This window comes from Salvia hispanica, chromosome 5, assembly GCF_029641045.1.
Source record: "Salvia hispanica isolate PSC_SH4W2 chromosome 5, Shi_PSC_v1, whole genome shotgun sequence".
NCBI classification, from domain to species: Eukaryota; Viridiplantae; Streptophyta; class Magnoliopsida; order Lamiales; family Lamiaceae; genus Salvia; species Salvia hispanica.
In genome coordinates this window covers 9,736,131-9,760,223 of record NC_142696.1, presented here as the reverse complement: position 1 = coordinate 9,760,223, position 24,093 = coordinate 9,736,131, and the positions used below count along the sequence as shown (strand labels likewise).

The 24,093-nt window shown below is 51.7% G+C and overlaps 28 non-coding genes and 19 pseudogenes across 28 annotated transcripts; all 47 read right to left on the bottom strand.

Moving 5' to 3' along the window:
- Positions 1-97: 97 nt before the first annotated feature.
- Positions 98-216, bottom strand: LOC148924824 (5S ribosomal RNA). The gene has a single exon (XR_016131574.1). It is a non-coding gene; the product is annotated as a 5S ribosomal RNA (ribosomal RNA).
- A 394-nt stretch (positions 217-610) lies between these two features.
- LOC148924823 (5S ribosomal RNA) lies at positions 611-729 on the bottom strand. The gene has a single exon (XR_016131563.1). It is a non-coding gene; the product is annotated as a 5S ribosomal RNA (ribosomal RNA).
- A 394-nt stretch (positions 730-1,123) lies between these two features.
- LOC148924822 (5S ribosomal RNA) lies at positions 1,124-1,242 on the bottom strand. The gene has a single exon (XR_016131552.1). It is a non-coding gene; the product is annotated as a 5S ribosomal RNA (ribosomal RNA).
- A 392-nt stretch (positions 1,243-1,634) lies between these two features.
- On the bottom strand, positions 1,635-1,740 carry LOC148924821 (5S ribosomal RNA; annotated as a pseudogene).
- Positions 1,741-2,134: 394 nt separating this feature from the next.
- On the bottom strand, positions 2,135-2,253 carry LOC148924820 (5S ribosomal RNA). The gene has a single exon (XR_016131541.1). It is a non-coding gene; the product is annotated as a 5S ribosomal RNA (ribosomal RNA).
- A 393-nt stretch (positions 2,254-2,646) lies between these two features.
- LOC148924819 (5S ribosomal RNA) lies at positions 2,647-2,752 on the bottom strand (annotated as a pseudogene).
- Positions 2,753-3,146: 394 nt separating this feature from the next.
- Positions 3,147-3,265, bottom strand: LOC148924818 (5S ribosomal RNA). Its single transcript, XR_016131530.1, has one exon. It is a non-coding gene; the product is annotated as a 5S ribosomal RNA (ribosomal RNA).
- Positions 3,266-3,658: 393 nt separating this feature from the next.
- LOC148924817 (5S ribosomal RNA) lies at positions 3,659-3,764 on the bottom strand (annotated as a pseudogene).
- A 393-nt stretch (positions 3,765-4,157) lies between these two features.
- On the bottom strand, positions 4,158-4,276 carry LOC148924816 (5S ribosomal RNA). Its single transcript, XR_016131519.1, has one exon. It is a non-coding gene; the product is annotated as a 5S ribosomal RNA (ribosomal RNA).
- Positions 4,277-4,670: 394 nt separating this feature from the next.
- Positions 4,671-4,789, bottom strand: LOC148924815 (5S ribosomal RNA). The gene has a single exon (XR_016131508.1). It is a non-coding gene; the product is annotated as a 5S ribosomal RNA (ribosomal RNA).
- Positions 4,790-5,183: 394 nt separating this feature from the next.
- Positions 5,184-5,302, bottom strand: LOC148924814 (5S ribosomal RNA). The gene has a single exon (XR_016131497.1). It is a non-coding gene; the product is annotated as a 5S ribosomal RNA (ribosomal RNA).
- Positions 5,303-5,694: 392 nt separating this feature from the next.
- LOC148924813 (5S ribosomal RNA) lies at positions 5,695-5,800 on the bottom strand (annotated as a pseudogene).
- Positions 5,801-6,194: 394 nt separating this feature from the next.
- LOC148924812 (5S ribosomal RNA) lies at positions 6,195-6,313 on the bottom strand. Its single transcript, XR_016131018.1, has one exon. It is a non-coding gene; the product is annotated as a 5S ribosomal RNA (ribosomal RNA).
- A 393-nt stretch (positions 6,314-6,706) lies between these two features.
- Positions 6,707-6,825, bottom strand: LOC148924811 (5S ribosomal RNA). Its single transcript, XR_016131486.1, has one exon. It is a non-coding gene; the product is annotated as a 5S ribosomal RNA (ribosomal RNA).
- A 394-nt stretch (positions 6,826-7,219) lies between these two features.
- Positions 7,220-7,338, bottom strand: LOC148924810 (5S ribosomal RNA). Its single transcript, XR_016131475.1, has one exon. It is a non-coding gene; the product is annotated as a 5S ribosomal RNA (ribosomal RNA).
- A 394-nt stretch (positions 7,339-7,732) lies between these two features.
- LOC148924809 (5S ribosomal RNA) lies at positions 7,733-7,851 on the bottom strand. Its single transcript, XR_016131463.1, has one exon. It is a non-coding gene; the product is annotated as a 5S ribosomal RNA (ribosomal RNA).
- A 392-nt stretch (positions 7,852-8,243) lies between these two features.
- LOC148924808 (5S ribosomal RNA) lies at positions 8,244-8,349 on the bottom strand (annotated as a pseudogene).
- Positions 8,350-8,743: 394 nt separating this feature from the next.
- LOC148924807 (5S ribosomal RNA) lies at positions 8,744-8,862 on the bottom strand. The gene has a single exon (XR_016131434.1). It is a non-coding gene; the product is annotated as a 5S ribosomal RNA (ribosomal RNA).
- Positions 8,863-9,255: 393 nt separating this feature from the next.
- On the bottom strand, positions 9,256-9,361 carry LOC148924806 (5S ribosomal RNA; annotated as a pseudogene).
- Positions 9,362-9,754: 393 nt separating this feature from the next.
- On the bottom strand, positions 9,755-9,873 carry LOC148924805 (5S ribosomal RNA). Its single transcript, XR_016131452.1, has one exon. It is a non-coding gene; the product is annotated as a 5S ribosomal RNA (ribosomal RNA).
- A 392-nt stretch (positions 9,874-10,265) lies between these two features.
- On the bottom strand, positions 10,266-10,371 carry LOC148924804 (5S ribosomal RNA; annotated as a pseudogene).
- A 394-nt stretch (positions 10,372-10,765) lies between these two features.
- LOC148924803 (5S ribosomal RNA) lies at positions 10,766-10,884 on the bottom strand. Its single transcript, XR_016131408.1, has one exon. It is a non-coding gene; the product is annotated as a 5S ribosomal RNA (ribosomal RNA).
- Positions 10,885-11,277: 393 nt separating this feature from the next.
- Positions 11,278-11,396, bottom strand: LOC148924802 (5S ribosomal RNA). Its single transcript, XR_016131441.1, has one exon. It is a non-coding gene; the product is annotated as a 5S ribosomal RNA (ribosomal RNA).
- Positions 11,397-11,790: 394 nt separating this feature from the next.
- Positions 11,791-11,909, bottom strand: LOC148924801 (5S ribosomal RNA). Its single transcript, XR_016131874.1, has one exon. It is a non-coding gene; the product is annotated as a 5S ribosomal RNA (ribosomal RNA).
- A 394-nt stretch (positions 11,910-12,303) lies between these two features.
- On the bottom strand, positions 12,304-12,422 carry LOC148924800 (5S ribosomal RNA). The gene has a single exon (XR_016131430.1). It is a non-coding gene; the product is annotated as a 5S ribosomal RNA (ribosomal RNA).
- A 392-nt stretch (positions 12,423-12,814) lies between these two features.
- On the bottom strand, positions 12,815-12,920 carry LOC148924799 (5S ribosomal RNA; annotated as a pseudogene).
- Positions 12,921-13,314: 394 nt separating this feature from the next.
- Positions 13,315-13,433, bottom strand: LOC148924798 (5S ribosomal RNA). Its single transcript, XR_016131433.1, has one exon. It is a non-coding gene; the product is annotated as a 5S ribosomal RNA (ribosomal RNA).
- A 393-nt stretch (positions 13,434-13,826) lies between these two features.
- On the bottom strand, positions 13,827-13,932 carry LOC148924797 (5S ribosomal RNA; annotated as a pseudogene).
- A 393-nt stretch (positions 13,933-14,325) lies between these two features.
- LOC148924796 (5S ribosomal RNA) lies at positions 14,326-14,444 on the bottom strand. The gene has a single exon (XR_016131432.1). It is a non-coding gene; the product is annotated as a 5S ribosomal RNA (ribosomal RNA).
- Positions 14,445-14,837: 393 nt separating this feature from the next.
- LOC148924795 (5S ribosomal RNA) lies at positions 14,838-14,943 on the bottom strand (annotated as a pseudogene).
- Positions 14,944-15,336: 393 nt separating this feature from the next.
- On the bottom strand, positions 15,337-15,442 carry LOC148924794 (5S ribosomal RNA; annotated as a pseudogene).
- A 394-nt stretch (positions 15,443-15,836) lies between these two features.
- LOC148924793 (5S ribosomal RNA) lies at positions 15,837-15,955 on the bottom strand. Its single transcript, XR_016131037.1, has one exon. It is a non-coding gene; the product is annotated as a 5S ribosomal RNA (ribosomal RNA).
- Positions 15,956-16,348: 393 nt separating this feature from the next.
- LOC148924792 (5S ribosomal RNA) lies at positions 16,349-16,454 on the bottom strand (annotated as a pseudogene).
- A 393-nt stretch (positions 16,455-16,847) lies between these two features.
- Positions 16,848-16,953, bottom strand: LOC148924791 (5S ribosomal RNA; annotated as a pseudogene).
- A 394-nt stretch (positions 16,954-17,347) lies between these two features.
- On the bottom strand, positions 17,348-17,466 carry LOC148924790 (5S ribosomal RNA). The gene has a single exon (XR_016131014.1). It is a non-coding gene; the product is annotated as a 5S ribosomal RNA (ribosomal RNA).
- A 393-nt stretch (positions 17,467-17,859) lies between these two features.
- LOC148924789 (5S ribosomal RNA) lies at positions 17,860-17,965 on the bottom strand (annotated as a pseudogene).
- Positions 17,966-18,360: 395 nt separating this feature from the next.
- LOC148924788 (5S ribosomal RNA) lies at positions 18,361-18,479 on the bottom strand. Its single transcript, XR_016131544.1, has one exon. It is a non-coding gene; the product is annotated as a 5S ribosomal RNA (ribosomal RNA).
- A 393-nt stretch (positions 18,480-18,872) lies between these two features.
- On the bottom strand, positions 18,873-18,978 carry LOC148924787 (5S ribosomal RNA; annotated as a pseudogene).
- Positions 18,979-19,371: 393 nt separating this feature from the next.
- LOC148924786 (5S ribosomal RNA) lies at positions 19,372-19,490 on the bottom strand. Its single transcript, XR_016131372.1, has one exon. It is a non-coding gene; the product is annotated as a 5S ribosomal RNA (ribosomal RNA).
- A 394-nt stretch (positions 19,491-19,884) lies between these two features.
- Positions 19,885-20,003, bottom strand: LOC148924785 (5S ribosomal RNA). The gene has a single exon (XR_016131419.1). It is a non-coding gene; the product is annotated as a 5S ribosomal RNA (ribosomal RNA).
- Positions 20,004-20,395: 392 nt separating this feature from the next.
- Positions 20,396-20,501, bottom strand: LOC148924784 (5S ribosomal RNA; annotated as a pseudogene).
- A 394-nt stretch (positions 20,502-20,895) lies between these two features.
- Positions 20,896-21,014, bottom strand: LOC148924783 (5S ribosomal RNA). The gene has a single exon (XR_016131093.1). It is a non-coding gene; the product is annotated as a 5S ribosomal RNA (ribosomal RNA).
- Positions 21,015-21,907: 893 nt separating this feature from the next.
- LOC148924782 (5S ribosomal RNA) lies at positions 21,908-22,026 on the bottom strand. The gene has a single exon (XR_016131431.1). It is a non-coding gene; the product is annotated as a 5S ribosomal RNA (ribosomal RNA).
- A 394-nt stretch (positions 22,027-22,420) lies between these two features.
- Positions 22,421-22,526, bottom strand: LOC148924781 (5S ribosomal RNA; annotated as a pseudogene).
- A 394-nt stretch (positions 22,527-22,920) lies between these two features.
- Positions 22,921-23,039, bottom strand: LOC148924780 (5S ribosomal RNA). Its single transcript, XR_016131429.1, has one exon. It is a non-coding gene; the product is annotated as a 5S ribosomal RNA (ribosomal RNA).
- A 393-nt stretch (positions 23,040-23,432) lies between these two features.
- LOC148924779 (5S ribosomal RNA) lies at positions 23,433-23,538 on the bottom strand (annotated as a pseudogene).
- A 393-nt stretch (positions 23,539-23,931) lies between these two features.
- On the bottom strand, positions 23,932-24,037 carry LOC148924778 (5S ribosomal RNA; annotated as a pseudogene).
- Positions 24,038-24,093: the final 56 nt, after the last annotated feature.

The window sequence follows — 24,093 nt, the reverse complement described above, 5'->3', positions numbered from 1 at the left end:
TACTTTTTGTCCTCGTACTCGACAACAGCTAATCGAGTGTCGTACCACATCAAGACCAACTGAACGGAAAAAAAAAATGAACGCACTCGCAAAAAAAGGGGTGCAACACAAGGACTTCCCAGGGGGTCACCCATCCTAGTACTACTCTCGCCCAAGCACGCTTAACTTCGGAGTTCTGATGGGATCCGGTGCATTAGTGCTGGTATGATCGCACCCATCAATAGCCCCGCACTTTATTCTTTCATAGCGTACGCTCCCGTGCGCAGGTTCTGATCACCCACCCTCCAGACGGGTATAACTTTTGATCGGGAAGGAGTTACGGGACCCACAGCATATCACCGCGAAGCTCTCGCCGAGTCCCACGTGCTGAGCTACGGGTATAGCCCGTGGCTACTCCGGGAAGCAAAAAGAGGCCGTTTCGAGCGATTTCGGACACTTTTAGTTCGCAGCTACTGTTTTTCGGCACGTTTAAGATTGTGGGACCCGCTCGTCACCGGCTCGTGGAGATTGTCGTACTTTTTGTCCTCGTACTCGACAACAGATAATCGAGTGTCGGACCACATCAAGACCAACTGAACGGAAAAAAAAAATGAACGCACTCGCAAAAAAAGGGGTGCAACACAAGGACTTCCCAGGGGGTCACCCATCCTAGTACTACTCTCGCCCAAGCACGCTTAACTTCGGAGTTCTGATGGGATCCGGTGCATTAGTGCTGGTATGATCGCACCCATCAATAGCCTCGCACTTTATTCTTTCATAGCGTACGCTCCCGTGCGCAGGTTCTGATCCCCCACCCTTCACACAGGCATAACTTTTGATCCTTAAGGAGTTACGGGACCCACAGCATATCACCGCGAAGCTCTCGCCGAGCCCCACGTTCTGAGCTACGTGTACATCCCGTGGCTACTCCGGGAAGCAAAAAGAGGCCGTTTCGAGCAATTTCGGACACTTTTAGTTCGCAGCTATTGTTTTTCGGCACGTTTAAGATTGTGGGACCCGCTCGTCACCGTCTCGTGGAGATTGTCGTACTTTTTGTCCTCGTACTCCACAACAGCTAATCGAGTGTCGTACCACATCAAGACCAACTGAACGGAAAAAAAAAATGAACGCACTCGCAAAAAAAGGGGTGCAACACAAGGACTTCCCAGGGGGTCACCCATCCTAGTACTACTCTCGCCCAAGCACGCTTAACTTCGGAGTTCTGATGGGATCCGGTGCATTAGTGCTGGTATGATCGCACCCATCAATAGCCTCGCACTTTATTCTTTCATAGCATATGCTCCCGTGCGCAGGTTCTGATCTCCCACCCTTAACACATGCATAACTTTTGATCCGGAGGAGTTACGGGACCCACAGCATATCACCGTGAAGCTCTCGCCGAGCCCCACGTTCTGAGCTACGGGTACAGCCCGTGGTTACTCTGGGAAGCAAAAAGAGGCCGATTCGAGCCATTTCGAACACTTTTAGTTCGCAGCTACTGTTTTTCGGCACGTTTAAGATTGTGGGACCCGCTCGTCACCGGCTCGTGGAGATTGTCGTACTTTTTGTCCTCGTACTTGACAACCACTAATCGAGTGTCGGACCATATCAAGACCAACTGAACGGAAAAAAAAATGTACGCACTCGCAAAAAAAGGGGTGCAACAGGGGGTCACCCATCCTAGTACTACTCTCGCCCATGCACGCTTAACTTCGGAGCTCTGATGGGATCCGGTGCATTAGTGCTGGTATGATCGCACCCATCAATAGCCCCGCACTTTATTCTTTCATAGCGTACGCTCCCGTGCGCAGGTTCTGATCACCCACCCTCCAGACGGGTATAACTTTTGATCGGGAAGGAGTTACGGGACCCACAGCATATCACCGCAAAGCTCTCGCCGAGTCCCACGTGCTGAGCTACGGGTATAGCCCGTGGCTACTCCGGGAAGCAAAAAGAGGCCGTTTCGAGCAATTTCGGACACTTTTAGTTCGCAGCTACTGTTTTTCGGCACGTTTAAGATTGTGGGACCCGCTCGTCACCGGCTCGTGGAGATTGTCGTACTTTTTGTCCTCGTACTCGACAACAGCTAATCGAGTGTCGTACCACAACAAGACCAACTGAACGGAAAAAAAAAATGAACGCACTCGCAAAAAAAGGGGTGCAACACAAGGACTTCCCAGGGGGTCACCCATCCTAGTACTACTCTCGCCCAAGCACGCTTAACTTCGGAGTTCTGATGGGATCCGGTGCATTAGTGCTGGTATGATCGCACCCATCAATAGCCTCGCACTTTATTCTTTCATAGCATACGCTCCCGTGCGCAGGTTCTGATCTCCCACCCTTCACACAGGCATAACTTTTGATCCGGAAGGAGTTACGGGACCCACAGCATATCACCGTGAAGCTCTCGCCGAGCCCCACGTTCTGAGCTACGGGTACAGCCCGTGGCTACTCTGGGAAGCAAAAAGAAGCCGTTTCGAGCCATTTCGAACACTTTTAGTTCGCAGCTACTGTTTTTCGGCACGTTTAAGATTGTGGGACCCGCTCGTCACCGGCTCGTGGAGATTGTCGTACTTTTTGTCCTCGTACTCGACAACCACTAATCGAGTGTCGGACCACATCAAGACCAACTGAACGGAAAAAAAAATGAACGCACTCGCAAAAAAAGGGGTGCAACAGGGGGTCACCCATCCTAGTACTACTCTCGCCCAAGCACGCTTAACTTCGGAGCTCTGATGGGATCCGGTGCATTAGTGCTGGTATGATCGCACCCATCAATAGCCCCGCACTTTATTCTTTCATAGCGTACGCTCCCGTGCGCAGGTTCTGATCACCCACCCTCCAGACGGGTATAACTTTTGATCGGGAAGGAGTTACGGGACCCACAGCATATCACCGCAAAGCTCTCGCCGAGTCCCACGTGCTGAGCTACGGGTATAGCCCGTGGCTACTCCGGGAAGCAAAAAGAGGCCGTTTCGAGCAATTTCGGACACTTTTAGTTCGCAGCTACTGTTTTTCGGCACGTTTAAGATTGTGGGACCCGCTCGTCACCGGCTCGTGGAGATTGTCGTACTTTTTGTCCTCGTACTCGACAACAGCTAATCGAGTGTCGTACCACAACAAGACCAACTGAACGGAAAAAAAAAATGAACGCACTCGCAAAAAAAGGGGTGCAACACAAGGACTTCCCAGGGGGTCACCCATCCTAGTACTACTCTCGCCCAAGCACGCTTAACTTCGGAGTTCTGATGGGATCCGGTGCATTAGTGCTGGTATGATCGCACCCATCAATAGCCTCGCACTTTATTCTTTCATAGCATACGCTCCCGTGCGCAGGTTCTGATCTCCCACCCTTCACACAGGCATAACTTTTGATCCGGAAGGAGTTACGGGACCCACAGCATATCACCGTGAAGCTCTCGCCGAGCCCCACGTTCTGAGCTACGGGTACAGCCCGTGGCTACTCTGGGAAGCAAAAAGAAGCCGTTTCGAGCCATTTCGAACACTTTTAGTTCGCAGCTACTGTTTTTCGGCACGTTTAAGATTGTGGGACCCGCTCGTCACCGGCTCGTGGAGATTGTCGTACTTTTTGTCCTCGTACTCGACAACCACTAATCGAGTGTCGGACCATATCAAGACCAACTGAACGGAAAAAAAAATGAAAGCACTCGCAAAAAAAGGGGTGCAACAGGGGGTCACCCATCCTAGTACTACTCTCGCCCAAGCACGCTTAACTTCGGAGCTCTGATGGGATCCGGTGCATTAGTGCTGGTATGATCGCACCCATCACTAGCCCGCACTTTATTCTTTCATAGCGTACGCTCCCGTGCGCAAGTTCTGATCACCCACCCTCCAAACGGGTATAACTTTGGATCGGGAAGGAGTTACGGGACCCACAGCATATCACCGCGAAGCTCTCGCCGAGTCCCACGTGCTGAGCTACGGGTATAGCCCGTGGCTACTCCGGGAATCAAAAAGAGGCCGTTTCGAGCAATTTCGGACACTTTTAGTTCGCAGCTACTGTTTTTCGGCACGTTTAAGATTGTGGGACCCGCTCGTCACCGGCTAGTGGAGATTGTCGTACTTTTTGTCCTCGTACTCGACAACAGCTAATCGAGTGTCGTACCACATCAAGACCAACTGAACGGAAAAAAAAAATGAACGCACTCGCAAAAAAAGGGGTGCAACACAAGGACTTCCCAGGGGGTCACCCATCCTAGTACTACTCTCGCCCAAGCACGCTTAACTTCGGAGTTCTGATGGGATCCGGTGCATTAGTGCTGGTATGATCGCACCCATCAATAGCCCCGCACTTTATTCTTTCATAGCGTACGCTCCCGTGCGCAGGTTCTGATCACCCACCCTCCAGACGGGTATAACTTTTGATCGGGAAGGAGTTACGGGACCCACAGCATATCACCGCGAAGCTCTCGCCGAGTCCCACGTGCTGAGCTACGGGTATAGCCCGTGGCTACTCCGGGAAGCAAAAAGAGGCCGTTTCGAGCGATTTCGGACACTTTTAGTTCGCAGCTACTGTTTTTCGGCACGTTTAAGATTGTGGGACCCGCTCGTCACCGGCTCGTGGAGATTGTCGTACTTTTTGTCCTCGTACTCGACAACAGATAATCGAGTGTCGGACCACATCAAGACCAACTGAACGGAAAAAAAAAATGAACGCACTCGCAAAAAAAGGGGTGCAACACAAGGACTTCCCAGGGGGTCACCCATCCTAGTACTACTCTCGCCCAAGCACGCTTAACTTCGGAGTTCTGATGGGATCCGGTGCATTAGTGCTGGTATGATCGCACCCATCAATAGCCTCGCACTTTATTCTTTCATAGCGTACGCTCCCGTGCGCAGGTTCTGATCCCCCACCCTTCACACAGGCATAACTTTTGATCCTTAAGGAGTTACGGGACCCACAGCATATCACCGCGAAGCTCTCGCCGAGCCCCACGTTCTGAGCTACGTGTACATCCCGTGGCTACTCCGGGAAGCAAAAAGAGGCCGTTTCGAGCAATTTCGGACACTTTTAGTTCGCAGCTATTGTTTTTCGGCACGTTTAAGATTGTGGGACCCGCTCGTCACCGTCTCGTGGAGATTGTCGTACTTTTTGTCCTCGTACTCCACAACAGCTAATCGAGTGTCGTACCACATCAAGACCAACTGAACGGAAAAAAAAAATGAACGCACTCGCAAAAAAAGGGGTGCAACACAAGGACTTCCCAGGGGGTCACCCATCCTAGTACTACTCTCGCCCAAGCACGCTTAACTTCGGAGTTCTGATGGGATCCGGTGCATTAGTGCTGGTATGATCGCACCCATCAATAGCCTCGCACTTTATTCTTTCATAGCATATGCTCCCGTGCGCAGGTTCTGATCTCCCACCCTTAACACATGCATAACTTTTGATCCGGAGGAGTTACGGGACCCACAGCATATCACCGTGAAGCTCTCGCCGAGCCCCACGTTCTGAGCTACGGGTACAGCCCGTGGTTACTCTGGGAAGCAAAAAGAGGCCGATTCGAGCCATTTCGAACACTTTTAGTTCGCAGCTACTGTTTTTCGGCACGTTTAAGATTGTGGGACCCGCTCGTCACCGGCTCGTGGAGATTGTCGTACTTTTTGTCCTCGTACTTGACAACCACTAATCGAGTGTCGGACCATATCAAGACCAACTGAACGGAAAAAAAAATGTACGCACTCGCAAAAAAAGGGGTGCAACAGGGGGTCACCCATCCTAGTACTACTCTCGCCCATGCACGCTTAACTTCGGAGCTCTGATGGGATCCGGTGCATTAGTGCTGGTATGATCGCACCCATCAATAGCCCCGCACTTTATTCTTTCATAGCGTACGCTCCCGTGCGCAGGTTCTGATCACCCACCCTCCAGACGGGTATAACTTTTGATCGGGAAGGAGTTACGGGACCCACAGCATATCACCGCAAAGCTCTCGCCGAGTCCCACGTGCTGAGCTACGGGTATAGCCCGTGGCTACTCCGGGAAGCAAAAAGAGGCCGTTTCGAGCAATTTCGGACACTTTTAGTTCGCAGCTACTGTTTTTCGGCACGTTTAAGATTGTGGGACCCGCTCGTCACCGGCTCGTGGAGATTGTCGTACTTTTTGTCCTCGTACTCGACAACAGCTAATCGAGTGTCGTACCACAACAAGACCAACTGAACGGAAAAAAAAAATGAACGCACTCGCAAAAAAAGGGGTGCAACACAAGGACTTCCCAGGGGGTCACCCATCCTAGTACTACTCTCGCCCAAGAACGCTTAACTTCGGAGTTCTGATGGGATCCGGTGCATTAGTGCTGGTATGATCGCACCCATCAATAGCCTCGCACTTTATTCTTTCATAGCATACGCTCCCGTGCGCAGGTTCTGATCTCCCACCCTTCACACAGGCATAACTTTTGATCCGGAAGGAGTTACGAGACCCACAGCATATCACCGTGAAGCTCTCGCCGAGCCCCACGTTCTGAGCTACGGGTACAGCCCGTGGCTACTCTGGGAAGCAAAAAGAAGCCGTTTCGAGCCATTTCGAACACTTTTAGTTCGCAGCTACTGTTTTTCGGCACGTTTAAGATTGTGGGACCCGCTCGTCACCGGCTCGTGGAGATTGTCGTACTTTTTGTCCTCGTACTCGACAACAGCTAATCGAGTGTCGTACCACATCAAGACCAACTGAACGGAAAAAAAAATGAACGCACTCGCAAAAAAAGGGGTGCAACACAAGGACTTCCCAGGGGGTCACCCATCCTAGTACTACTCTCGCCCAAGCACGCTTAACTTCGGAGTTCTGATGGGATCCGGTGCATTAGTGCTGGTATGATCGCACCCATCAATAGCCCCGCACTTTATTCTTTCATAGCGTACGCTCCCGTGCGCAGGTTCTGATCACCCACCCTCCAGACGGGTATAACTTTTGATCGGGAAGGAGTTACGGGACCCACAGCATATCACCGCGAAGCTCTCGCCGAGTCCCACGTGCTGAGCTACGGGTATAGCCCGTGGCTACTCCGGGAAGCAAAAAGAGGCCGTTTCGAGCGATTTCGGACACTTTTAGTTCGCAGCTACTGTTTTTCGGCACGTTTAAGATTGTGGGACCCGCTCGTCACCGGCTCGTGGAGATTGTCGTACTTTTTGTCCTCGTACTCGACAACAGATAATCGAGTGTCGGACCACATCAAGACCAACTGAACGGAAAAAAAAAATGAACGCACTCGCAAAAAAAGGGGTGCAACACAAGGACTTCCCAGGGGGTCACCCATCCTAGTACTACTCTCGCCCAAGCACGCTTAACTTCGGAGTTCTGATGGGATCCGGTGCATTAGTGCTGGTATGATCGCACCCATCAATAGCCTCGCACTTTATTCTTTCATAGCGTACGCTCCCGTGCGCAGGTTCTGATCCCCCACCCTTCACACAGGCATAACTTTTGATCCTTAAGGAGTTACGGGACCCACAGCATATCACCGCGAAGCTCTCGCCGAGCCCCACGTTCTGAGCTACGTGTACATCCCGTGGCTACTCCGGGAAGCAAAAAGAGGCCGTTTCGAGCAATTTCGGACACTTTTAGTTCGCAGCTATTGTTTTTCGGCACGTTTAAGATTGTGGGACCCGCTCGTCACCGTCTCGTGGAGATTGTCGTACTTTTTGTCCTCGTACTCCACAACAGCTAATCGAGTGTCGTACCACATCAAGACCAACTGAACGGAAAAAAAAAATGAACGCACTCGCAAAAAAAGGGGTGCAACACAAGGACTTCCCAGGGGGTCACCCATCCTAGTACTACTCTCGCCCAAGCACGCTTAACTTCGGAGTTCTGATGGGATCCGGTGCATTAGTGCTGGTATGATCGCACCCATCAATAGCCTCGCACTTTATTCTTTCATAGCATATGCTCCCGTGCGCAGGTTCTGATCTCCCACCCTTAACACATGCATAACTTTTGATCCGGAGGAGTTACGGGACCCACAGCATATCACCGTGAAGCTCTCGCCGAGCCCCACGTTCTGAGCTACGGGTACAGCCCGTGGTTACTCTGGGAAGCAAAAAGAGGCCGTTTCGAGCCATTTCGAACACTTTTAGTTCGCAGCTACTGTTTTTCGGCACGTTTAAGATTGTGGGACCCGCTCGTCACCGGCTCGTGGAGATTGTCGTACTTTTTGTCCTCGTACTCGACAACCACTAATCGAGTGTCGGACCATATCAAGACCAACTGAACGGAAAAAAAAATGAACGCACTCGCAAAAAAAGGGGTGCAACAGGGAGTCACCCATCCTAGTACTACTCTCGCCCAAGCACGCTTAACTTCGGAGCTCTGATGGGATCCGGTGCATTAGTGCTGGTATGATCGCACCCATCAATAGCCCCGCACTTTATTCTTTCATAGCGTACGCTCCCGTGCGCAGGTTCTGATCACCCACCCTCCAGACGGGTATAACTTTTGATCGGGAAGGAGTTACGGGACCCACAGCATATCACCGCGAAGCTCTCGCCGAGTCCCACGTGCTGAGCTACGGGTATAGCCCGTGGCTACTCCGGGAAGCAAAAAGAGGCCGTTTCGAGCAATTTCGGACACTTTTAATTCGCAGCTACTGTTTTTCGGCACGTTTAAGATTTTGGGACCCGCTCGACACCGGCTCGTGGAGATTGTCGTACTTTTTGTCCTCGTACTCGACAACAGCTAATCGAGTGTCGGACCACATCAAGACTAACTGAACGGAAAAAAAAAATGAACGCACTCGCAAAAAAAGGGGTGCAACACAAGGACTTTCCAGGGGGTCACCCATCCTAGTACTACTCTCGCCCAAGCACGCTTAACTTCGGAGTTCTGATGGGATCCGGTGCATTAGGGCTGGTATGATCGCACCCATCAATAGCCTCGCACTTTATTCTTTCATAGCGTACGCTCCCGTGCGCAGGTTCTGATCCCCCACCCTTCACACAGGCATAACTTTTGATCCGGAAGGAGTTACGGGACCCACAGCATATCACCGCGAAGCTCTCGCCGAGCCCCACGTTCTGAGCTACGTGTACAGCCCGTGGCTACTCCGGGAAGCAAAAAGAGGCCGTTTCGAGCCATTTCGAACACTTTTAGTTCGCAGCTACTGTTTTTCGGCACGTTTAAGATTGTGGGACCCGCTCGTCACCGGCTCGTGGAGATTGTCGTACTTTTTGTCCTCGTACTCGACAACCACTAATCGAGTGTCGGACCATATCAAGACCAACTGAACGGAAAAAAAAATGAACGCACTCGCAAAAAAAGGGGTGCAACAGGGGGTCACCCATCCTAATACTACTCTCGCCCAAGCACGCTTAACTTCGGAGCTCTGATGGGATCCGGTGCATTAGTGCTGGTATGATCGCACCCATCAATAGCCCCGCACTTTATTCTTTCATAGCGTACGCTCCCGTGCGCAGGTTCTGATCACCCACCCTCCAGACGGGTATAACTTTTGATCGGGAAGGAGTTACGGGACCCACAGCATATCACCGCGAAGCTCTCGCCGAGTCCCACGTGCTGAGCTACGGGTATAGCCCGTGGTACTCCGGGAAGCAAAAAGAGGCCGTTTCGAGCAATTTCGGACACTTTTAATTCGCAGCTACTGTTTTTCGGCACGTTTAAGATTGTGGGACCCGCTCGTCACCGGCTCGTGGAGATTGTCGTACTTTTTGTCCTCGTACTCGACAACAGCTAATCGAGTGTCGGACCACATCAAGACTAACTGAACGGAAAAAAAAAATGAACGCACTCGCAAAAAAAGGGGTGCAACACAAGGACTTCCCAGGGGGTCACCCATCCTAGTACTACTCTCGCCCAAGCACGCTTAACTTCGGAGTTCTGATGGGATCCGGTGCATTAGTGCTGGTATGATCGCACCCATCAATAGCCTCGCACTTTATTCTTTCATAGCATATGCTCCCGTGCGCAGGTTCTGATCTCCCACCCTTAACACATGCATAACTTTTGATCCGGAGGAGTTACGGGACCCACAGCATATCACCGTGAAGCTCTCGCCGAGCCCCACGTTCTGAGCTACGGGTACAGCCCGTGGTTACTCTGGGAAGCAAAAAGAGGCCGATTCGAGCCATTTCGAACACTTTTAGTTCGCAGCTACTGTTTTTCGGCACGTTTAAGATTGTGGGACCCGCTCGTCACCGGCTCGTGGAGATTGTCGTACTTTTTGTCCTCGTACTTGACAACCACTAATCGAGTGTCGGACCATATCAAGACCAACTGAACGGAAAAAAAAATGTACGCACTCGCAAAAAAAGGGGTGCAACAGGGGGTCACCCATCCTAGTACTACTCTCGCCCATGCACGCTTAACTTCGGAGCTCTGATGGGATCCGGTGCATTAGTGCTGGTATGATCGCACCCATCAATAGCCCCGCACTTTATTCTTTCATAGCGTACGCTCCCGTGCGCAGGTTCTGATCACCCACCCTCTAGACGGGTATAACTTTTGATCGGGAAGGAGTTACGGGACCCACAGCATATCACCGCAAAGCTCTCGCCGAGTCCCACGTGCTGAGCTACGGGTATAGCCCGTGGCTACTCCGGGAAGCAAAAAGAGGCCGTTTCGAGCAATTTCGGACACTTTTAGTTCGCAGCTACTGTTTTTCGGCACGTTTAAGATTGTGGGACCCGCTCGTCACCGGCTCGTGGAGATTGTCGTACTTTTTGTCCTCGTACTCGACAACAGCTAATCGAGTGTCGTACCACAACAAGACCAACTGAACGGAAAAAAAAAATGAACGCACTCGCAAAAAAAGGGGTGCAACACAAGGAATTCCCAGGGGGTCACCCATCCTAGTACTACTCTCGCCCAAGCACGCTTAACTTCGGAGTTCTGATGGGATCCGGTGCATTAGTGCTGGTATGATCGCACCCATCAATAGCCTCGCACTTTATTCTTTCATAGCATACGCTCCCGTGCGCAGGTTCTGATCTCCCACCCTTCACACAGGCATAACTTTTGATCCGGAAGGAGTTACGGGACCCACAGCATATCACCGTGAAGCTCTCGCCGAGCCCCACGTTCTGAGCTACGGGTACAGCCCGTGGCTACTCTGGGAAGCAAAAAGAAGCCGTTTCGAGCCATTTCGAACACTTTTAGTTCGCAGCTACTGTTTTTCGGCACGTTTAAGATTGTGGGACCCGCTCGTCACCGGCTCGTGGAGATTGTCGTACTTTTTGTCCTCGTACTCGACAACAGCTAATCGAGTGTCGTACCACATCAAGACCAACTGAACGGAAAAAAAAATGAACGCACTCGCAAAAAAAGGGGTGCAACACAAGGACTTCCCAGGGGGTCACCCATCCTAGTACTACTCTCGCCCAAGCACGCTTAACTTCGGAGTTCTGATGGGATCCGGTGCATTAGTGCTGGTATGATCGCACCCATCAATAGCCCCGCACTTTATTCTTTCATAGCGTACGCTCCCGTGCGCAGGTTCTGATCACCCACCCTCCAGACGGGTATAACTTTTGATCGGGAAGGAGTTACGGGACCCACAGCATATCACCGCGAAGCTCTCGCCGAGTCCCACGTGCTGAGCTACGGGTATAGCCCGTGGCTACTCCGGGAAGCAAAAAGAGGCCGTTTCGAGCGATTTCGGACACTTTTAGTTCGCAGCTACTGTTTTTCGGCACGTTTAAGATTGTGGGACCCGCTCGTCACCGGCTCGTGGAGATTGTCGTACTTTTTGTCCTCGTACTCGACAACAGATAATCGAGTGTCGGACCACATCAAGACCAACTGAACGGAAAAAAAAAATGAACGCACTCGCAAAAAAAGGGGTGCAACACAAGGACTTCCCAGGGGGTCACCCATCCTAGTACTACTCTCGCCCAAGCACGCTTAACTTCGGAGTTCTTATGGGATCCGGTGCATTAGTGCTGGTATGATCGCACCCATCAATAGCCTCGCACTTTATTCTTTCATAGCGTACGCTCCCGTGCGCAGGTTCTGATCCCCCACCCTTCACACAGGCATAACTTTTGATCCTTAAGGAGTTACGGGACCCACAGCATATCACCGCGAAGCTCTCGCCGAGCCCCACGTTCTGAGCTACGTGTACATCCCGTGGCTACTCCGGGAAGCAAAAAGAGGCCGTTTCGAGCAATTTCGGACACTTTTAGTTCGCAGCTATTGTTTTTCGGCACGTTTAAGATTGTGGGACCCGCTCGTCACCGTCTCGTGGAGATTGTCGTACTTTTTGTCCTCGTACTCCACAACAGCTAATCGAGTGTCGTACCACATCAAGACCAACTGAACGGAAAAAAAAAATGAACGCACTCGCAAAAAAAGGGGTGCAACACAAGGACTTCCCAGGGGGTCACCCATCCTAGTACTACTCTCGCCCAAGCACGCTTAACTTCGGAGTTCTGATGGGATCCGGTGCATTAGTGCTGGTATGATCGCACCCATCAATAGCCTCGCACTTTATTCTTTCATAGCATATGCTCCCGTGCGCAGGTTCTGATCTCCCACCCTTAACACATGCATAACTTTTGATCCGGAGGAGTTACGGGACCCACAGCATATCACCGTGAAGCTCTCGCCGAGCCCCACGTTCTGAGCTACGGGTACAGCCCGTGGTTACTCTGGGAAGCAAAAAGAGGCCGTTTCGAGCCATTTCGAACACTTTTAGTTCGCAGCTACTGTTTTTCGGCACGTTTAAGATTGTGGGACCCGCTCGTCACCGGCTCGTGGAGATTGTCGTACTTTTTGTCCTCGTACTCGACAACCACTAATCGAGTGTCGGACCATATCAAGACCAACTGAACGGAAAAAAAAATGAACGCACTCGCAAAAAAAGGGGTGCAACAGGGAGTCACCCATCCTAGTACTACTCTCGCCCAAGCACGCTTAACTTCGGAGCTCTGATGGGATCCGGTGCATTAGTGCTGGTATGATCGCACCCATCAATAGCCCCGCACTTTATTCTTTCATAGCGTACGCTCCCGTGCGCAGGTTCTGATCACCCACCCTCCAGACGGGTATAACTTTTGATCGGGAAGGAGTTACGGGACCCACAGCATATCACCGCGAAGCTCTCGCCGAGTCCCACGTGCTGAGCTACGGGTATAGCCCGTGGCTACTCCGGGAAGCAAAAAGAGGCCGTTTCGAGCAATTTCGGACACTTTTAATTCGCAGCTACTGTTTTTCGGCACGTTTAAGATTTTGGGACCCGCTCGTCACCGGCTCGTGGAGATTGTCGTACTTTTTGTCCTCGTACTCGACAACAGCTAATCGAGTGTCGGACCACATCAAGACTAACTGAACGGAAAAAAAAAATGAACGCACTCGCAAAAAAAGGGGTGCAACACAAGGACTTTCCAGGGGGTCACCCATCCTAGTACTACTCTCGCCCAAGCACGCTTAACTTCGGAGTTCTGATGGGATCCGGTGCATTAGGGCTGGTATGATCGCACCCATCAATAGCCTCGCACTTTATTCTTTCATAGCGTACGCTCCCGTGCGCAGGTTCTGATCCCCCACCCTTCACACAGGCATAACTTTTGATCCGGAAGGAGTTACGGGACCCACAGCATATCACCGCGAAGCTCTCGCCGAGCCCCACGTTCTGAGCTACGTGTACAGCCCGTGGCTACTCCGGGAAGCAAAAAGAGGCCGTTTCGAGCCATTTCGAACACTTTTAGTTCGCAGCTACTGTTTTTCGGCACGTTTAAGATTGTGGGACCCGCTCGTCACCGGCTCGTGGAGATTGTCGTACTTTTTGTCCTCGTACTCGACAACCACTAATCGAGTGTCGGACCATATCAAGACCAACTGAACGGAAAAAAAAATGAACGCACTCGCAAAAAAAGGGGTGCAACAGGGGGTCACCCATCCTAATACTACTCTCGCCCAAGCACGCTTAACTTCGGAGCTCTGATGGGATCCGGTGCATTAGTGCTGGTATGATCGCACCCATCAATAGCCCCGCACTTTATTCTTTCATAGCGTACGCTCCCGTGCGCAGGTTCTGATCACCCACCCTCCAGACGGGTATAACTTTTGATCGGGAAGGAGTTACGGGACCCACAGCATATCACCGCGAAGCTCTCGCCGAGTCCCACGTGCTGAGCTACGGGTATAGCCCGTGGTACTCCGGGAAGCAAAAAGAGGCCGTTTCGAGCAATTTCGGACACTTTTAATTCGCAGCTACTGTTTTTCGGCACGTTTAAGATTGTGGGACCCGCTCGTCACCGGCTCGTGGAGATTGTCGTACTTTTTGTCCTCGTACTCGACAACAGCTAATCGAGTGTCGGACCACATCAAGACTAACTGAACGGAAAAAAAAAATGAACGCACTCGCAAAAAAAGGGGTGCAACACAAGGACTTTCCAGGGGGTCACCCATCCTAGTACTACTCTCGCCCAAGCACGCTTAACTTCGGAGTTCTGATGGGATCCGGTGCATTAGGGCTGGTATGATCGCACCCATCAATAGCCTCGCACTTTATTCTTTCATAGCGTACGCTCCCGTGCGCAGGTTCTGATCCCCCACCCTTCACACAGGCATAACTTTTGATCCGGAAGGAGTTACGGGACCCACAGCATATCACCGCGAAGCTCTCGCCGAGCCCCACGTTCTGAGCTACATGAACAGCCCGTGGCTACTCCGGGAAGCAAAAAGAGGCCGTTTCGAGCCATTTCGAACACTTTTAGTTCGCAGCTACTGTTTTTCGGCACGTTTAAGATTGTAGGACCCGCTCGTCACCGGCTCGTGGAGATTGTCGTACTTTTTGTCCTCGTACTCGACAACCACTAATCGAGTGTCGGACCATATCAAGACCAACTGAACGGAAAAAAAAATGAACGCACTCGCAAAAAAAGGGGTGCAACAGGGGGTCACCCATCCTAGTACTACTCTCGCCCAAGCACGCTTAACTTCGGAGCTCTGATGGGATCCGGTGCATTAGTGCTGGTATGATCGCACCCATCAATAGCCCCGCACTTTATTCTTTCATAGCGTACGCTCCCGTGCGCAGGTTCTGGTCACCCACCCTCCAGACGGGTATAACTTTTGATCGGGAAGGAGTTACGGGACCCACAGCATATCACCGCGAAGCTCTCGCCGAGTCCCACGTGCTGAGCTACGGGTATAGTCCGTGGCTACTCCGGGAAGCAAAAAGAGGCCGTTTCGAGCAATTTCGGACACTTTTAGTTCGCAACTACTGTTTTTCGGCACGTTTAAGATTGTGGGACCCGCTCGTCACCGGCTCGTGCAGATTGTCGTACTTTTTGTCCTCGTACTCGACAACCACTAATCGAGTGTAGGACCATATCAAGACCAACTGAACGGAAAAAAAAATGAACGCACTCGCAAAAAAAGGGGTGCAACAGGGGGTCACCCATCCTAGTACTACTCTCGCCCAAGCACGCTTAACTTCGGAGCTCTGATGGGATCCGGTGCATTAGTGCTGGTATGATCACACCCATCAATAGCCCCGCACTTTATTCTTTCATAGCGTACGCTCCCGTGCGCAGGTTCTGATCACCCACCCTCCAGACGGGTATAACTTTTGATCGGGAAGGAGTTACGGGACCCACAGCATATCACCGCGAAGCTCTCGCCGAGTCCCACGTGCTGAGCTACGGGTATAGCCCGTGGCTACTCCGGGAAGCAAAAAGAGGCCGTTTCGAGCAATTTCGGACACTTTTAGTTCGCAGCTACTGTTTTTCGGCACGTTTAAGATTGTGGGACCCGCTCGTCACCGGCTCGTGGAGATTGTCGTACTTTTTGTCCTCGTACTCGACAACAGCTAATCGAGTGTCGGACCACATCAAGACTAACTGAACGGAAAAAAAAAATGAACGCACTCGCAAAAAAAGGGGTGCAACACAAGGACTTCCCATGGGGTCACCCATCCTAGTACTACTCTCGCCCAAGCACGCTTAACTTCGGAGTTCTGATGGGATCCGGTGCATTAGGGCTGGTATGATCGCACCCATCAATAGCCTCGCACTTTATTCTTTCATAGCGTACGCTCCCGTGCGCAGGTTCTGATCCCCCACCCTTCACACAGGCATAACTTTTGATCCGGAAGGAGTTACGGGACCCACAGCATATCACCGCGAAGCTCTCGCCGAGCCCCACGTTCTGAGCTACATGAACAGCCCGTGGCTACTCCGGGAAGCAAAAAGAGGCCGTTTCGAGCCATTTCGAACACTTTTAGTTCGCAGCTACTGTTTTTCGGCACGTTTAAGATTGTAGGACCCGCTCGTCACCGGCTCGTGGAGATTGTCGTACTTTTTGTCCTCGTACTCGACAACCACTAATCGAGTGTCGGACCATATCAAGACCAACTGAACGGAAAAAAAAATGAACGCACTCGCAAAAAAAGGGGTGCAACAGGGGGTCACCCATCCTAGTACTACTCTCGCCCAAGCACGCTTAACTTCGGAGCTCTGATGGGATCCGGTGCATTAGTGCTGGTATGATCGCACCCATCAATAGCCCCGCACTTTATTCTTTCATAGCGTACGCTCCCGTGCGCAGGTTCTGGTCACCCACCCTCCAGACGGGTATAACTTTTGATCGGGAAGGAGTTACGGGACCCACAGCATATCACCGCGAAGCTCTCGCCGAGTCCCACGTGCTGAGCTACGGGTATAGTCCGTGGCTACTCCGGGAAGCAAAAAGAGGCCGTTTCGAGCAATTTCGGACACTTTTAGTTCGCAACTACTGTTTTTCGGCACGTTTAAGATTGTGGAACCCGCTCGTCACCGGCTCGTGCAGATTGTCGTACTTTTTGTCCTCGTACTCGACAACCACTAATCGAGTGTAGGACCATATCAAGACCAACTGAACGGAAAAAAAAATGAACGCACTCGCAAAAAAAGGGGTGCAACAGGGGGTCACCCATCCTAGTACTACTCTCGCCCAAGCACGCTTAACTTCGGAGCTCTGATGGGATCCGGTGCATTAGTGCTGGTATGATCACACCCATCAATAGCCCCGCACTTTATTCTTTCATAGCGTACGCTCGCGTGCGCAGGTTCTGATCACCCACCCTCCAGACGGGTATAACTTTTGATCGGGAAGGAGTTACGGGACCCACAGCATATCACCGCGAAGCTCTCGCCGAGTCCCACGTGCTGAGCTACGGGTATAGCCCGTGGCTACTCCGGGAAGCAAAAAGAGGCCGTTTCGAGCAATTTCGGACACTTTTAGTTCGCAGCTACTGTTTTTCGGCACGTTTAAGATTGTGGGACCCGCTCGTCACCGGCTCGTGGAGATTGTCGTACTTTTTGTCCTCGTACTCGACAACAGCTAATCGAGTGTCGGACCACATCAAGACTAACTGAACGGAAAAAAAAAATGAACGCACTCGCAAAAAAAGGGGTGCAACACAAGGACTTCCCAGGGGGTCACCCATCCTAGTACTACTCTCGCCCAAGCACGCTTAACTTCGGAGTTCTGATGGGATCCGGTGCATTAGGGCTGGTATGATCGCACCCATCAATAGCCTCGCACTTTATTCTTTCATAGCGTACGCTCCCGTGCGCATGTTCTGATCCCCCACCCTTCACACAGGCATAACTTTTGATCCGGAAGGAGTTACGGGACCCACAGCATATCACCGCGAAGCTCTCGCCGAGCCCCACGTTCTGAGCTACATGTACAGCCCGTGGCTACTCCGGGAAGCAAAAAGAGGCCGTTTCGAGCCATTTCGAACACTTTTAGTTCGCAGCTACTGTTTTTCGGCACGTTTAAGATTGTAGGACCCGCTCGTCACCGGCTCGTGGAGATTGTCGTACTTTTTGTCCTCGTACTCGACAACCACTAATCGAGTGTCGGACCATATCAAGACCAACTGAACGGAAAAAAAAATGAACGCACTCGCAAAAAAAGGGGTGCAACAGGGGGTCACCCATCCTAGTACTACTCTCGCCCAAGCACGCTTAACTTCGGAGCTCTGATGGGATCCGGTGCATTAGTGCTGGTATGATCGCACCCATCAATAGCCCCGCACTTTATTCTTTCATAGCGTACGCTCCCGTGCGCAGGTTCTGACCACCCACCCTCCAGACGGGTATAACTTTTGATCGGGAAGGAGTTACGGGACCCACAGCATATCACCGCGAAGCTCTCGCCGAGTCCCACGTGCTGAGCTTCGGGTATAAGTCCGTGGCTACTCCGGGAAGCAAAAAGAGGCCGTTTCGAGCAATTTCGGACACTTTTAGTTTGCAGCTACTGTTTTTCGGCACGTTTAAGATTGTGGGACCCGCTCGTCACCGGCTCGTGGAGATTGTCGTACTTTTTGTCCTCGTACTCGACAACAGCTAATCGAGTGTCGGACCACATCAAGACTAACTGAACGGAAAAAAAAAATGAACGCACTCGCAAAAATAGGGGTGCAACACAAGGACTTCCCAGGGGGTCACCCATCCTAGTACTACTCTCGCTCAAGCACGCTTAACTTCGGAGTTCTAATGGGATCCGGTGCATTAGGGCTGGTATGATCGCACCCGTCAATAGCCTCGCACTTTATTCTTTCATAGCGTACGCTCCCGTGCACAGGTTCTGATCCCCCACCCTTCACACAGGCATAACTTTTGATCGGGAAGGAGTTACGGGACCCACAGCATATCACCGCGAAGCTCTCGCCGAGCCCCACGTTCTGAGCTACATGAACAGCCCGTGGCTACTCCAGGAAGCAAAAAGAGGCCGTTTCGAGCCATTTCGAACACTTTTAGTTCGCAGCTACTGTTTTTCGGCACGTTTAAGATTGTAGGACCCGCTCGTCACCGGCTCGTGGAGATTGTCGTACTTTTTGTCCTCATACTCGACAACCACTAATCGAGTGTCGGACCATATCAAGACCAACTGAACGGAAAAAAAAATGAACGCACTCGCAAAAAAAGGGGTGCAACAGGGGGTCACCCATCCTAGTACTACTCTCGCCCAAGCACGCTTAACTTCGGAGCTCTGATGGGATCCGGTGCATTAGTGCTGGTATGATCGCACCCATCAATAGCCCCGCACTTTATTCTTTCATAGCGTACGCTCCCGTGCGCAGGTTCTGGTCACCCACCCTCCAGACGGGTATAACTTTTGATCGGGAAGGAGTTACGGGACCCACAGCATATCACCGCGAAGCTCTCGCCGAGTCCCACGTGCTGAGCTACGGGTATAGCCCGTGGCTACTCCGGGAAGCAAAAAGAGGCCGTTTCGAGCGATTTCGGACACTTTTAGTTCGCAGCTACTGTTTTTCGGCACGTTTAAGATTGTGGGACCCGCTCGTCACCGGCTCGTGGAGATTGTCGTACTTTTTGTCCTCGTACTCGACAACAGATAATCGAGTGTCGGACCACATCAAGACCAACTGAACGGAAAAAAAAATGAACGCACTCGCAAAAAAAGGGGTGCAACACAAGGACTTCCCAGGGGGTCACCCATCCTAGTACTACTCTCGCCCAAGCACGCTTAACTTCGCAGTTCTGATGGGATCCGGTGCATTAGTGCTGGTATGATCGCACCCATCAATAGCCTCGCACTTTATTCTTTCATAGCGTACGCTCCCGTGCGCAGGTTCTGATCCCCCACCCTTCACACAGGCATAACTTTTGATCCTTAAGGAGTTACGGGACCCACAGCATATCACCGCGAAGCTCTCGCCGAGCCCCACGTTCTGAGCTACGTGTACATCCCGTGGCTACTCCGGGAAGCAAAAAGAGGCCGTTTCGAGCAATTTCGGACACTTTTAGTTCGCAGCTATTGTTTTTCGGCACGTTTAAGATTGTGGGACCCGCTCGTCACCGTCTCGTGGAGATTGTCGTACTTTTTGTCCTCGTACTCCACAACAGCTAATCGAGTGTCGTACCACATCAAGACCAACTGAACGGAAAAAAAAAATGAACGCACTCGCAAAAAAAGGGGTGCAACACAAGGACTTCCCAGGGGGTCACCCATCCTAGTACTACTCTCGCCCAAGCACGCTTAACTTCGGAGTTCTGATGGGATCCGGTGCATTAGTGCTGGTATGATCGCACCCATCAATAGCCTCGCACTTTATTCTTTCATAGCATACGCTCCCGTGCGCAGGTTCTGATCTCCCACCCTTAACACATGCATAACTTTTGATCCGGAGGAGTTACGGGACCCACAGCATATCACCGTGAAGCTCTCGCCGAGCCCCACGTTCTGAGCTACGGGTACAGCCCGTGGTTACTCTGGGAAGCAAAAAGAGGCCGTTTCGAGCCATTTCGAACACTTTTAGTTCGCAGCTACTGTTTTTCGGCACGTTTAAGATTGTGGGACCCGCTCGTCACCGACTCGTGGAGATTGTCGTACTTTTTGTCCTCGTACTTGACAACCACTAATCGAGTGTCGGACCATATCAAGACCAACTGAACGGAAAAAAAAATGTACGCACTCGCAAAAAAAGGGGTGCAACAGGGGGTCACCCATCCTAGTACTACTCTCGCCCATGCACGCTTAACTTCGGAGCTCTGATGGGATCCGGTGCATTAGTGCTGGTATGATCGCACCCATCAATAGCCCCGCACTTTATTCTTTCATAGCGTACGCTCCCGTGCGCAGGTTCTGATCACCCACCCTCCAGACGGGTATAACTTTCGATCGGGAAGGAGTTACGGGACCCACAGCATATCACCGCGAAGCTCTCGCCGAGTCCCACGTGCTGAGCTACGGGTATAGCCCGTGGCTACTCCGGGAAGCAAAAAGAGGCCGTTTCGAGCAATTTCGGACACTTTTAGTTCGCAGCTACTGTTTTTCGGCACGTTTAAGATTGTGGGACCCGCTCGTCACCGACTCGTGGAGATTGTCGTACTTTTTGTCCTCGTACTCGACAACAGCTAATCGAGTGTCGGACCACATCAAGACCAACTGAACGGAAAAAAAAAATGAACGCACTCGCAAAAAAAGGGGTGCAACACAAGGACTTCCCAGGGGGTCACCCATCCTAGTACTACTCTCGCCCAAGCACGCTTAACTTCGGAGTTCTAATGGGATCCGGTGCATTAGGGCTGGTATGATCGCACCCATCAATAGCCTCGCACTTTATTCTTTCATAGCGTACGTTCCCGTGCGCAGGTTCTGATCCCCCACCCTTCACACATGCATAACTTTTGATCCGGAAGGAGTTACGGGACCCACAGCATATCACCGCGAAGCTCTCGCCGAGCCCCACGTTCTGAGCTACGTGTACAGCCCGTGGCTACTCCGGGAAGCAAAAAGAGGCCGTTTCGAGCCATTTCGAACACTTTTAGTTCGCAGCTACTGTTTTTCGGCACGTTTAAGATTGTGGGACCCGCTCGTCACCGGCTCGTGGAGATTGTCGTACTTTTTGTCCTCGTACTCGACAACCACTAATCGAGTGTCGGACCATATCAAGACCAACTGAACGGAAAAAAAAATGAACGCACTCGCAAAAAAAGGGGTGCAACAGGGAGTCACCCATCCTAGTACTACTCTCGCCCAAGCACGCTTTACTTCGGAGCTCTGATGGGATCCGGTGCATTAGTGCTGGTATGATCGCACCCATCAATAGCCCCGCACTTTATTCTTTCATAGCGTACGCTCCCGTGCGCAGGTTCTGATCACCCACCCTCCAGACGGGTATAACTTTTGATCGGGAAGGAGTTACGGGACCCACAGCATATCACCGCGAAGCTCTCGCCGAGTCCCACGTGCTGAGCTACGGGTATAGCCCGTGGCTACTCCGGGAAGCAAAAAGAGGCCGTTTCGAGCAATTTCGGACACTTTTAATTCGCAGCTACTGTTTTTCGGCACGTTTAAGATTGTGGGACCCGCTCGTCACCGGCTCGTGGAGATTGTCGTACTTTTTGTCCTCGTACTCGACAACAGATAATCGAGTGTCGGACCACATCAAGACTAACTGAACGGAAAAAAAAAATGAACGCACTCGCAAAAAAAGGGGTGCAACACAAGGACTTTCCAGGGGGTCACCCATCCTAGTACTACTCTCGCCCAAGCACGCTTAACTTCGGAGTTCTGATGGGATCCGGTGCATTAGGGCTGGTATGATCGCACCCATCAATAGCCTCGCACTTTATTCTTTCATAGCGTACGCTCCCGTGCGCAGGTTCTGATCCCCCACCCTTCACACAGGCATAACTTTTGATCCGGAAGGAGTTACGGGACCCACAGCATATCACCGCGAAGCTCTCGCCGAGCCCCACGTTCTGAGCTACGTGTACAGCCCGTGGCTACTCCGGGAAGCAAAAAGAGGCCGTTTCGAGCCATTTCGAACACTTTTAGTTCGCAGCTACTGTTTTTCGGCACGTTTAAGATTGTGGGACCCGCTCGTCACCGGCTCGTGGAGATTGTCGTACTTTTTGTCCTCGTACTCGACAACCACTAATCGAGTGTCGGACCATATCAAGACCAACTGAACGGAAAAAAAAAATGAACGCACTCGCAAAAAAAGGGGTGCAACAGGGGGTCACCCATCCTAGTACTACTCTCGCCCAAGCACGCTTAACTTCGGAGCTCTGATGGGATCCGGTGCATTAGTGCTGGTATGATCGCACCCATCAATAGCCCCGCACTTTATTCTTTCATAGCGTACGCTCCCGTGCGCAGGTTCTGATCACCCACCCTCCAGACGGGTATAACTTTTGATCGGGAAGGAGTTACGGGACCCACAGCATATCACCGCGAAGCTCTCGCCGAGTCCCACGTGCTGAGCTACGGGTATAGCCCGTGGCTACTCCGGGAAGCAAAAAGAGGCCGTTTCGAGCAATTTCGGACACTTTTAATTCGCAGCTACTGTTTTTCGGCACGTTTAAGATTGTGGGACCCGCTCGTCACCGGCTCGTGGAGATTGTCGTACTTTTTGTCCTCGTACTCGACAACAGCTAATCGAGTGTCGGACCACATCAAGACTAACTGAACGGAAAAAAAAAATGAACGCACTCGCAAAAAAAGGGGTGCAACACAAGGACTTTCCAGGGGGTCACCCATCCTAGTACTACTCTCGCCCAAGCACGCTTAACTTCGGAGTTCTGATGGGATCCGGTGCATTAGGGCTGGTATGATCGCACCCATCAATAGCCTCGCACTTTATTCTTTCATAGCGTACGCTCCCGTGCGCAGGTTCTGATCCCCCACCCTTCACACAGGCATAACTTTTGATCCGGAAGGAGTTACGGGACCCACAGCATATCACCGCGAAGCTCTCGCCGAGCCCCACGTTCTGAGCTACATGAACAGCCCGTGGCTACTCCGGGAAGCAAAAAGAGGCCGTTTCGAGCCATTTCGAACACTTTTAGTTCGCAGTTACTGTTTTTCGGCACGTTTAAGATTGTAGGACCCGCTCGTCACCGGCTCGTGGAGATTGTCGTACTTTTTGTCCTCGTACTCGACAACCACTAATCGAGTGTCGGACCATATCAAGACCAACTGAACGGAAAAAAAAATGAACGCACTCGCAAAAAAAGGGGTGCAACAGGGGGTCACCCATCCTAGTACTACTCTCGCCCAAGCACGCTTAACTTCGGAGCTCTGATGGGATCCGGTGCATTAGTGCTGGTATGATCGCACCCATCAATAGCCCCGCACTTTATTCTTTCATAGCGTACGCTCCCGTGCGCAGGTTCTGGTCACCCACCCTCCAGACGGGTATAACTTTTGATCGGGAAGGAGTTACGGGACCCACAGCATATCACCGCGAAGCTCTCGCCGAGTCCCACGTGCTGAGCTACGGGTATAGTCCGTGGCTACTCCGGGAAGCAAAAAGAGGCCGTTTCGAGCAATTTCGGACACTTTTAGTTCGCAACTACTGTTTTTCGGCACGTTTAAGATTGTGGGACCCGCTCGTCACCGGCTCGTGCAGATTGTCGTACTTTTTGTCCTCGTACTCGACAACCACTAATCGAGTGTAGGACCATATCAAGACCAACTGAACGGAAAAAAAAATGAACGCACTCGCAAAAAAAGGGGTGCAACAGGGGGTCACCCATCCTAGTACTACTCTCGCCCAAGCACGCTTAACTTCGGAGCTCTGATGGGATCCGGTGCATTAGTGCTGGTATGATCGCACCCATCAATAGCCCCGCACTTTATTCTTTCATAGCGTACGCTCCCGTGCGCAGGTTCTG